The 12,438-nt window shown below is 40.5% G+C and overlaps 1 long non-coding RNA gene across 4 annotated transcripts in view; it reads left to right on the forward strand.

Moving 5' to 3' along the window:
- The window catches only part of LOC111092486, a 491,589-nt gene that overhangs the window by 12,306 nt on the left and 466,845 nt on the right, over positions 1 to 12,438 (forward strand). For all 4 annotated transcript variants that reach the window (XR_005355617.1, XR_005355615.1, XR_005355616.1 and 1 more), the window contains exons 2-3: positions 2,617 to 2,703; positions 7,054 to 7,139. This is a non-coding gene — a long non-coding RNA (uncharacterized LOC111092486). The remainder of the gene's footprint in view (positions 1 to 2,616; positions 2,704 to 7,053; positions 7,140 to 12,438) is intronic.

The raw sequence follows: 12,438 nt of genomic DNA on the forward strand, positions 1-12,438 counted from the left end.
CAATGGCCTCAAGGAGGACAAGTGGGAGGTTGGGTGACTGGAACAGGTGAAGCAGTCCTCTGGAGGTGGGGGCAGGCAAGTTTGCTGTGGATGCTCTGACTGGAATACACTGAGGAGTTGTTAGGCCCAGGTGAATTGTTAGAGACCTGCACATAGCCACGGGATTCACTAGGGGAACAGTGCGACAACAGGAATGATATGTATGGTCAGTCCTAGCTCTGAGCGAATGCCGGGGCTCAGGAATCGCTGTGCATGGCCCGAGAGCCTTGCCTGACTTCTGAGAGCCATTCTGAATTCTGGGCTGTGGGTTCAGCACTGCCCTGGGGCATCAGGGATTGGAGATCCAGGCTGTGTCAGCTTCAAGCAGGTCCTGCTTGCTCTGCCAGTGTCGGGAGCATAGCAGTGGGTCTTAATAAATACTTGTTGATTGAGTAGAGCCCCACACTATATAGGAGCAGGGATGCAGCAATGAGCATATCACACAAAGATCCAGTCTTGGAGAAGGGTATATTCCAGGTGGAGAGAAAAGTGATCAGCAAAAAAACAATGCCTAGAAAGTTAGATGGTGAAATACACTGTGAAGAAAAAACAAGGTAGAGAAAGCAGTTTGCAGTTTTAATTAAGAAGTTCAAGATATGGGACACCTGGGTGGCTCAGCGGTTTAGCGCCTGCCTCTGGCCCAGGGCTTGATCCTGGGGTACCGGGATCAAGTCCCACATTGAGCTCCCTGCATGGAGCCTGCTTCTCCCTCTGTCTGTGTCTCTGCCTCTCTCTGTGTCTCTCATGAATAAATAAATAAAATCTTAAAAAAAAAAAAAAAGATGTTCAATATAGATTTTTCTGAGCAAAGACCTGCAGGAGGTTGGCAAAGACCTGCAGGAGGTTGGAGGCACCCATTTAGATATCTGGGAGAAAAGCATTCCAATAAGGGAAGAAGCAGGCCCCAGATGTTGAGTTGGGCATGTTGTTAGCATGTAGGGAGAAGCAGAGAGGCCAGCGTGGCCACAGTGAAGTGACCAATGGTGAAGTGTAGTGGAAGAATGGAGCTGGGAGTTAGTCCTCCACTTTGAGTGTGATGGGAAGTCCAGTTTGCTGTCCCTACTAGACATAGGCTGGACACATGCAAAAGTCATTGCATTGAAATAAGAGGTAGGAAGACTGCTCTGTATTAAAGGGGCCTAAAGAGTATAGGATGAGGAGGGAGATGGGAATGTGGGCTAATACTAAATATTACGGAATTAGTTTGCTTAGATGTGATTATTTCTATCAATAGGAGAATATATAGGAGAATGTCATTCTGAGAAGCATGCTGAAATATTTAGGGGTGAATTATCATGATATCAGGAACTTATTTTCAAACGATTTCAAAGCAAACATAAATACATACACCCCCCCCCACACACACACAATGGAGTGGATACACACACAGATAATGCCAAAACATAAAGTTGTATCTGTGTGGCGGGTATACAGATACTGCTTATACAAGTCTGTCCGCTTTCATTTTAGAGAATTTTCATATTGAAAAGTTGGGAAAACCCCTTTCTGCTATTGTCCATTTTTCTTGGCCCCGTTTTTGGTTGCAGTTACTTATTCTCATGAGGTTCTACCCAGCCCTGTAGGCAGTTTATTTACTTTGGATCAGAAATGTTTACCTCTGGAGACTTAGAGGAGACACAGAGCATAGGGGTTTGGATGGCATGTTGTGTGGGTGGTGTTCCAAACCCTTTTTGGCTAATGAGCCTGAAAAGAACAGGACTGTGAGTGGAAGGATGGTGTATGCCTCACAATTTTAAAAGACACTTCTAGGCAAGGGGAGGGCAAAGAAGAAACGCAGCCTTGGAGAGGCTAATTGTTCTCTGGAGTGTGTGCTTTTCCCTGATGTCTGAGGTTCTGAATTATTCCACCATTTACTTGCTCTGTGGCTTGACGAAAGGGTGAAGTGATTTAGAAACTCGGCAGTCATCTCGAAAGTCTGTTTCCAGTCAGGCGCTTACCAGGCTCTGTCAGGGGATTGGGCTCTGGTATATTAAATCCCAGATTTAATTCAGGGGCCAATATGTCTGTGAATATTAGAGAAGCTCAACTGCCCTTTGCAAGGGTCACATCAATTCTATATGGTATTTTCCACGTGAAAGCAAGAAGTAGTGCATCCAGTAAGCTGGGATTAGCACATTGGATCTCCTGATAAAATTTCAGCATATGGTTAGGATGTGAACTTTATACACACACACCCTCTGTCAGCCACACAAGATAAAAATAAAAAATAAGTCTGGAAAATAACTTAGATCTCAGAGAAAAGAAGAATGTAGGTGATAATATATAAAGGACTTACTAAAAATCAAGTTGTTTGAGGCCTTTTATTTGGTTTAAAAAAGTCTTTGCTGTAGGAATAATCATTTCAAGCTGTGGGGGGAGGAGTAGAAAAATGGTTGCAAATTGTAGTTTTGCCTATTGTTAGTAGTGTAATAATAATAATACTAGTAACTCTAATGGCAGCTATCATTTACTGAGCGCTTACTATGTGCCATTAATAGTATGTACTTTTTACATTTAACTGATTGAATCTTCATGACAGCCCTATGAGATAACTACTATTATTACTCTAATTTTTAGAAAGCTGAGATCCAGAGAAGTTAAATAACTTGTGTGAGATCACATGATTAGTTATTACCAGAGAAAGTACTCAAATGGTCTTTTGAGGTAAGCTAAATAAAACTCTCTTATTTTTCTAGAGTCCCGTTTATATTTTCTGCTCTCTCCTTGGCAAGTCTTCTCCGATCCCTCTGTAGGATTAGAATATGTTGAAAATGTTGGTCTCACACATTCCTAGCAAGCCAGGTCTTGAGAGGAGTGGTTCCAAATATGTGACTCTGGACCTCTGGGGCATCGATAATTTACTGTTATCACTAGTGGTAGTTTGATGTGTGCCATGTGTTCCACTATATGCTTTGTATGTTTTATTTCAGTATTAAAAAATACCTTTATGATCTGTTAAAAAAGTAATGTTGTAAGATAGGACTAAGTTATACCTATATATCTGGAATAAAAGTTTCACAAAACTTTTTTACTATATGTAATACACTTTGGTATTTCCCATTTTATTCATTTTAAAAATGCTGGTTGTGACATGCTAATGGATTTTATGTCTTGCTTAATGATTTATGACTCATTTTGTAGAAAAACACTTTGACTCATTTTACTTTTCATAATAATCTTCTGAAGTCAATATAATTTTAACACCCATCTTACAGATGAGAAAACTGAGTTCATTTGTTCAAGGTTATAGGAAGAGGTCAAAGTCTATACCTTATCCTTGAGATTATATGTTTTTTTTCAAAATTGATGTCAATGTGTTAAAACACAGCTGTCTAAATTCTTATTGCTTAATGCATTGTTTGTAGCCTGAATACATGGTCTTGTACATATGGAAATATGGGTACTGTTCTAGATCTAATATGTGAAGATGGGATTGTGATTTATCAAACACAAATATTTCTAAATAAAGTTGTGGTAGCTTTTAGTTATTTTACCTGTTTTCAATTATTCACTTAAAAAATTACAACTTCTGGGGATCCCTGGGTGGCGCAGCGGTTTGGCGCCTGCCTTTGGCCCAGGGCGTGGTCCTGGAGACCTGGGATCGAATCCCACATCGGGCTCCTGGTGCATGGAGCCTGCTTCTCCCTCTGCCTGTGTCTCTGCCTCTCTCTCTCTGTGTGACTATCATAAATAAATAAAAATTAAAAAAAATACAACTTTTATCCTATGGAGATCTGAGGAGTTCTTTGAAATTAAGAGTTGTTTTTTCCCAGGGAAAGGATTGAAACACAGAAGCCACACATTCAGAAGTGTGGATAGCAGTCTCAACTGGGGATTTGTGAATTACATCTTCAGTCTTATCGGCCCCCGGTGTAACTTTAGTGTATGCATCAATTATTAGTAGGCAATAGACCATAGCAATATTAGAAGTGCATAAGAGTTTGTCACCAATAGAAATTACCGGTACTTCATATTGCCTCACAATGTTGCAGATATTTCAAAATATAAGTTGTGCTTATCACTACATTGAAATTATGCTAGTTATCAGAGTCACCAGTCCTGATATTTGAAACACTGATAGAGAAGCAAACACATGTTTTAGTTTATCACAAAAGCTGTTGTTGATATTTTGGTAATTGCATTTCATTATAATTTTATGCTTCCAAATACATTAGAAAATAGAAATAGGAAAGGGTCTATAGGTCTTACCAGGCTGCCAGTGTGGGCTACGGCTCTGAAATAAATGAAGACCTTGGCTATAGATGGGGTAGGGGTTTCAACACAAGCTGATGGTCTCTGGATGCCTCTTTAGAACGGAGTCCTTATTTCTAGCCACTCAACATCAACATCATTTACTGTCCCAGTTTGACAAAGGGAGAAATGGGGCATTTGCTCATTCTAGGCAATGTGGAAACTGAGGCACAGCAAATTCTTTGGTCCTTTAAGTTTTTTTTCTCTTGTCTGAGTCTGTCCCATCATGTTCAATTTCCTGTCTTTGCCGCCTTCTTCATTGATAGGACTCTGCATCTTGTATTTGGCACACAGATTCATAGAAGGAGTGTTAGAACTACTCTGCTGTTTTGCTGAATTTAAGTTGAGGAAGTCAGCTTTACCAGATGCTCATTGTTTATGGTGGCTGATTTTCTTGTCACTAGGGTGGGAAAAACCTACATTTCTGGACTGAGTCCTGGCACTAGTCTTCCTGAATATTCATTTTGCTTTGCAGAAGCTAAGGGCCAGGGAAATGACCAGTGGTTTAAATTATTTCTAGGCCTGCGTTACAGTGCTGTGAACATTAAATAATAAATAACAGACTTACACTCTCACAAAAGTCTCTGCTTTGATGAAGGCTTGCAGTGGTTTTCGTTCAGTCTTGTGTTAAATTTAGCCATAATGTTCTGTATATTTACAGAAAAATAAGTTATTGTGTGTTCTATGAATTGACATGTTTGACGGAGCTAAATTATTTTAATCTTGGGATCATCAGGATACATAGAGTTTAATTTACTGCTGAAATTCCTTTGAGATGATATAAACTCCCTTCCATGGTGTTATCGGAGTTATCTTTCTCCTTAAAAACAAACTGAATAACTCCATTCCTTTTTTATAATCTTAACATGTTCCCTCTGTTGTCCATGGAATGGAGTTCAAGGTGTGTAAGAAGGGACATAGGATTTCATGGTCTGGGCCCTGCTGTCTCTTTATGGATGACCCTTTTCCCATGTGTTACCTAGGTCTTATCCTTTCTAAAGTCCTTGTATTTTCCTGTACTCATTCTGACTTCAATTAACTGTGAGTCTACATAGATGATTTATTCTCTTATTCTGTTCTACTTCCTGAAAAACTCATGTTAGTCCTTTCAAATCTCTTGGGCATCACCCGCTTTCTGAAGACTTCCTTTCTTTAAAAATTTTTGTTTTAGGGGCACCTGGGTGGCTCAGTGGTTGAGCCTTTGGCTTGGGCTGTGATCCTGGGGTCTTGGGATCGAGTCCTGCATCAGGCTCCCCACAGGGAGCCTGCTTCTCCCTCTGCCTCTCTTTCTCTCTCTGAGTCTCTCATGAATAAATAAATGCAATCTTTAAAAAATTTTCATTTTAATTCCAGTATAGTGTGATATTTGTTTCAGGTGTACAGTATAGTGAATCAACAGTTCCATGTATCACCCAGTGCTCATCAGAATAAGTGCATTCCTTAATCCTCAAGAAGACTTCCTTTGTATTGACCTCCATTCATTGCTCCCCATCCAATAGAAGTTGGAGGATAGTTGTATAGTAACTGGTGTTATTGATCTGAAAGCATTAAGATGACTTATTTTCAGAATTATATCCTCCTTTAAGGTGGGATTCTTGAACACAAGGACAGTGTCTTCATCTCTTTATTTCTGGTGTCTAGCATGAGACAGGTGCTCTTCTGATTTTGCCTGAAGGAATATTGTGATCATGCTGACTTACTTAGTGGTGTGTTAAGAGGATGGGGTAGTAAAATTTAAGCATTATATATTGTGTGGGTCATTTCTTGTGCTCTTACATCCTCTTAGCCTACTTTTTAAAGAGGTTTATTTATTTGAGAGAGTGAGTGCGAGGGGTCAGGAGTAGCAAAGGGAGAAGGAGAGAGAGTGTCTTACACAGATTCCATGCTGAGCGTGGAGCCTGATGTGGGACTTGATCTCATGACCCTGAGATCATGACCTGAAACCAAGGGTCCTATGCTTAACCAACTCTGCCACCCAGGCATCCCTGCCTACCTTTTGACTCTAGTCATTGTTATAGCAACCATATGCACTTGTGACCCAACAGCTCCTTGTCTCACCTGCACCACCTAACTTGCTTCTTGACCTGGGGCTTTTCTCATGCTTCTGCTTGTGGAGACCAGGCCACTCATTCTGCACCATGTTCACACTGGAAGTGGGAGTAAACTAAATCCTGTGGAGCAGCGGTGATAATTGCTCAATAAATAATACAAGTCCCCATATTCCCAAGGAAGACATCAAGGTTCATTCTACAAAGCAATTCAAAGCATCCCAGAGGGGTGGAGGTCCAATTGTAATTGCCCATACCAGTGACCATTTCAACAAAGGGTCCTTGGATTGGCTTCCCCACCCCTCCCTGTTTCAGTTGGCCTCGTCCTTTACTCCTGTACCTTGGAATCAGTTCCCAAAATAAATCAGTTCCCAAAAATCTTGTCTTAGGCTCTGCTTTTGAAGAAAGCCCACACTAGAGCCCTGACTTAAAACAGTCTTCACTATGTCATGTTTTTCTTAGCTTGAAAGATGTTTGAAGACTATTTGCAAGTCTCATAAAGTGGCCAGATGGTATGGAATACAAATAAATAGGATAGCATCAACTGAATTTTATATAAATGTGCTATAATGTATGAAATGTTTTGTGAATTAGGGATTCTTACTCCTTTAGTCAGGAGACAGACTCAGACAGTTGTTCAGTTTTGTAAAAACACTTCTCCATAATTCTACAGCTGTGCCTTAGGTGGTAACTGATAGTGATGTTTTGATCACAGCTTTACAGATGGTGAGGCCCTAGACGCAGCGGCTTTCTCTGAGCAAGTGGTGAGGCCCAGAAAGACACATGCCTTTCCCATAGAAGGTCAGTTTAAGGTTTGGATGTGAAACCCTATTCTTGTATCCATTGGATGGCTTGTTCTGGTGTGTGTGTATATGTGTGCCTGTGTGGGTATACTTCCTTTTTAAGCACTAGGTATTGTTTTTAACATAATGATTTTAAATATCCCAATCTTTGGATTACAAATAGAAAAATGACATTTTTTGTAAAATGTACATTATTAGGCAGAAAAATTGGCATCTGAAACTTTGTGTATTACAGATGCATAAATTACAGAATTGTTATATCTTTTGCAGCTTAGCAGAGTCATTCAGAGTTACTCAGAGCTGGAGATCCATGTAGTTTTAGCAGAGCCAGGACTAGCCCCTAGCCTTTGGAGGCTCCTTCTCCTGGTCCTTGTGGTACACCACTCTATCTTTTCTTGAGGATCTTTCTGTTAAAGTGGAAGTTGGCATACTTTCCCTGTAAAGGCCATATAGTGTAATGTAGGCTTTGCAGGCCAGTGTTTGCTGTTGTAGCTGTTCAATTCTGCCATTATGTGGAAGCAACCATAGAGAAAACTAAAATGAATGAGCATGGCTGTGTTCCAATAAAACTTTATTTATAAATAAAGTACAGTGGCAGATCTAATTTGGCCTGGGGGCTAAATTTGCTGACCTCCTTTTTTTATACCATTGTAGTTACAGTGACTTCTACTTGTTGGTCACTAAAAGGCTGCTGGGTCCTAGAGAGTTAAAACCACCACCCAGCCTGGTGGTGAGCTGGGCTGTTGCATCACGGCCCACACATGATTGGGCTTCCTTCCAGGTTGTGTATGGTCAGACTCTGAGCCAGCAGCCAAGACAGTGAGCCTGGCACCCACAGTGCTCCAGTTTCCAGAAGGAATCACAAATACCCTTCCTGTGCAGATAAAGGAACAATTGTATTATGGGAGAACTTACTGGAAAGTAATGCAGGGTCACCAGGAAGGAAAAGGAATTCACTCCTCAGTCACAGTCTTCAGTCTGGTTGGGAGTCACTGAGACCTGGAAAGGTCAGCTAGGATGCATGTCTGATTTTGGCAGTCCTCCAGGGCTCTGCACTCACGGAATCATGATTTGGGTTTGGTGATTACAGTGGCCCACTCAGAGCTTCCTCTGGCTGCTCCTGTTGTCTCTCCCTCTTCACAGTACATGGTTCCCCCAGTATTTTAAACCCTGGCTTGGCATATGCCGATGCTAAGATTTCTATTAACCAAAATCTCCACACAAATCGTGTGGAGACGCAATTTGTCTTCTCTCACTTTTATCTTCCACAAACTTGACAACTTGACTTTTGAGTCCTCTATCCCATGCTTCCATCCCTAGATTTGGTCTCAGGTCTGAGGCCCTAGAAGACCAATGTTTTTCTATGGAAGGTCAATGCAAGGAGCTGGGGCTGAACCCTATTATGCCCATGGACTGGACGATTATCCCTGTGTGTGTGTTTGTGTATTCACATGTGTGTGTGCTCATATGTGGGTATATCTGACCTTGACTTTTAAATCAGAAGGTCACCTTCCCTTTGTGCCTCTTTGCTGAGGGACGCTCCTTCTGCAGCCTGGGTGCCCTTAGATAGACCCAGGCATTCGCTGGCTCTCATTCTCAAGTCTTCTCTCTACTCTTTTTCATCAGGTGGATACACATCATGGTCTGTTTCAAAGTTGAAATAGTCAAGGGCTTTCAGAGGCTGAATGAAGTTTTCAGTGGACTTAATGATCTAATACTAAAAAAAAATATATGTTTTACCTATTTCAGTGACCAACTGGCCACACATGCATAAAAGCTCTTAATGCAGGTTTACACTTTTAGTGCTGAGGTGCTTGAGGGGGGGAAAAAAGTCATGCATTATTACTTTTTTCCTCAAGTAGCATTCTGGCTCTTGGGAAAAGGAATGCTGGTAGTTAGTGAGAGGAAGCAGAAATGAGAAGGAAAGAAGGTAGGCAGGGATATTGGATTATTTCTTCATAAACAGCTGATTCCTTTAGCACCTGGCTTTGGCTCCTGCTGCTGTGAGAAGAATATTAACGGCTTTAATATTCCACTGTTTGTGTCTGCGAAGCATTTGATTGCTGTTCTAAGCTGCTTGGATCTCAGACTGGCAATGGGGACAGAAAATGTAGTGGATATAAGAAGAAAACTAGCCAAAATGCTTTAAATCAGGTTAGCTTTCCCTTTAAAACCCATTTGGGATTCCTCTCTCTCTCCCCCTTCTTCTTCATAAATCTCTGATTTGTAGCTGCATCTCTTGCCCTGAAGAGTGGCATATTCTTAAGTGTACAGGTTCTACTGTTCTGTCCACATTATTGCTTTTTGGTTAGTATTTTTAATGGTCTATTTTGTTTTGATGAAATCCTGTCTTTTTCAGTAACACCAACGCTGACAAATGATTAATGAATACAAATGAAAAAAAAAAAAAAAAAAAAAAAACACTTGCAGAACAGAAAAGGTGGGGGAAAAGAGACTGGGTAGATGGAGTTGAAATGGCTTTCCACCACAAGGTGGCGCTGTTAAAACACCTCATTTTAAAGTCCTAAAAACAGGTTGCAAATAAAGAAGGAAAACACAAAATTAAAGAGCCTCTCACAAGAAAATACTTTGTATCATGGGAGTGGAGTGCACGTGTGTGATGGTTATTTGTGCCTGCATGTATTTTGAACATGTAATCATTTCAGGGAAAATAAATGTTGCAGGGAGCAGTGATGGAATTGTGTTTATTTTTTTGAGGGAGGTATTCAGTGATTGATACCTTTGCAATTCAAATATTAAATATTTTTATTGGATTTTAAATCTGGTTCCAACCAGATCCTTCCTGGAATTTTCTGAAGCATGACATTGTAGACATCAGAATGATGGGTTAAGTTTACCATTGCTTAATCTGCTTGCATTCTACATAGACAACTTGCACACTAGAGGCATTTATTTGAAAACAATTAGTACCCCATCAGTGGAAACTTGAGGCTAACCAGGGTCTCAGATGTTCTTGACTGCTGTGGGAACTTGGTGTGTAGAAAGTTGGTAGGTCAATACTTGGAAAATAACTCCTTACTTTAAAACATATTGTCTATTATGTGACTCCCTTGATGCCACCACCATTGTTATTAAGAGCGAACATTTTCATGTTTGTGCACTCTCTGTATGTCTGGAGTATCATTTACTGATGGACAGAGATGAAAAGCTGATTTTTTTTCAAGCTTGTGCTTTGGAAGGAAGAGTGTTTATATAATGGTTCAGATAATCTTACTCCTGAAGAAAGGCAGGAATGGAAAATTCACTAACACAAGTGAGTAGAAGCACCCAGAACTTTACATGGATGTTCACTTACTTCGTCCCCATAGCAACTCTCCGAATCAGATGATGATAATATCTCCATTCTCAAGAGGGGTTCTGAGGAGTTAAGTAACCTGTCAACTGTCACAAAGCCACTGTGTGGCAGATCAGGAGTTGAGCTCAGAAATTATTCAAGGAAGGAAATGCAAGGAAATAAAAAGGAAAAGGTCTATGTTGTCTTGCAATTTGTATTTAGGTAGAGCCTCGTAATGTAATGTGGCTCTCTTTGAAAAAGAAAGCAACCTGCTTCTCCTACAAGCAGATAAGGGCTATAGATGCAGTAATACACACACACGTGTGTATTCATACATACATACATACATTTTTTCTACTTCTCATACAATTTTCACTGACTTCTGTCTTAGCAGAACTATAACATTTCCTACACTATCCAAGAAGCAGGAGGCCTGGGAAAACTAGATTTTTACTGTAGCTAGGAAAGCAGTACAAGTAGATGGTAAAGCTATAGCTGTGATAGCTCACAGCTAATTCATACTACAGAGGCGTTGACCCAGCTGGAAATACAATTCGTGATAGAGAAATCAACTGGTTCCTGCTTAGAGAAAAATTACGTTAATGGAGTCTGTAGCTCTAAGGACAGTGGTACTGAACATGCTGCCAGAATCTGAGCCTATAGCAACCTAAGAAGATCCTTTTTATTGCTTAGAAGTATCTGAAAGAGTTACACATCTATCGTTAGACTTTATAATTGACTTATATTTAGGGCAGTAGTTTTTAGCCTGTATTTGGCAGAGATACTGTGTATCCACCTGGGAAGTTGTGTAGAGGGAGGTATCTTGTATAGGGCGGGAGTACTAGTCCGTGTGAAGGGAGAATGATGTGGCAGGCAGCCGCGGTCATCGACCTGAGCTTACTCTGGAGCAGGCAGGCTGTTTCTAATATGTATGGTACTTTTGTATATGTGGGACATTCAGTTTTGTTGCCAAATCCCATAGCACATCGGGAATCTCTAAATGGTTTATTTAGGACAATTCATCATACAGTCATACTTAAAATATTCAGGCATTTTGATGACTTTTTTTTTTTAAATGAGAAAAGATCTCCTGTGTCCTATAGCTATCAGAATTGACTGTGACATAATATTTGAGAAGGAAAAAAAAAATCATTCTAGATCTCAGAGAGGTGCATCAAAAAGGATTTAAATTATTAATTTGATATTTAAAAAAACAGGAAAGAATCTCATTCTGTGATGATAAATCTTGAACCAGCTAGAGCCTGATTAATATAGAAGTAAAAGCAACTGAGAAGCGTTTTGACAAGCAGAAGACCTGGCGTTTATGCTGCAGGTTCTAATTAAGTCCTCTAGGGGTTCTGAAGCAGTGACAGGAGTGTCATTTATTTGGCTGTTCCTGTGCTCATTTATGCATTTATATATATTATGAAGGGGTCTCACATGCCCACTGTAAACAAGTGAATCGGAATACCTGGATGACCTGATAGCTTCAAGACTTCTTTGCCTATGAGAAAGGTGTGTTATTCTGTCTTCTAGAGCTTATTAATTGTATTGTCAGGATAACATCTTGATGTCAAAAAAACTGCCACCTGCTTGTTGTTGGAATTGTACTGCTGCCATTTATTTCTTTTGCTGCAGTTGAAACATGGTGTGACTTGGTCTAGTTCCCACCTCTTGGAGACCTCAGGAAACCCAGACAGGTACCTGCTTGGTTCTCCAAGGCTGCAGATATTTCTTGGTGTGCATCAGGTAGTATATACTGTGCTTCCTGCATCCTGCCCATGCCCACCTGTCAGGCCCTCACCCAGAGGGTTTGGGGAATACTTGGGAGAATTTTGTTGATTTGGGCTCAAGGTTAAGCAATCTGTTTTTTTTTTTTTAATTAATTTATTTATTTATGATAGTCACACACAGAGAGAGAGAGAGAGAGAGGCAGAGACATAGGCAGAGGGAGAAGCAGGCTCCATGCACCGGGAGCCCGACGTGGGATTCGATCCTGGGT

This window comes from Canis lupus, chromosome 2 (assembly GCF_011100685.1).
Source record: "Canis lupus familiaris isolate Mischka breed German Shepherd chromosome 2, alternate assembly UU_Cfam_GSD_1.0, whole genome shotgun sequence".
NCBI classification, from domain to species: Eukaryota; Metazoa; Chordata; class Mammalia; order Carnivora; family Canidae; genus Canis; species Canis lupus.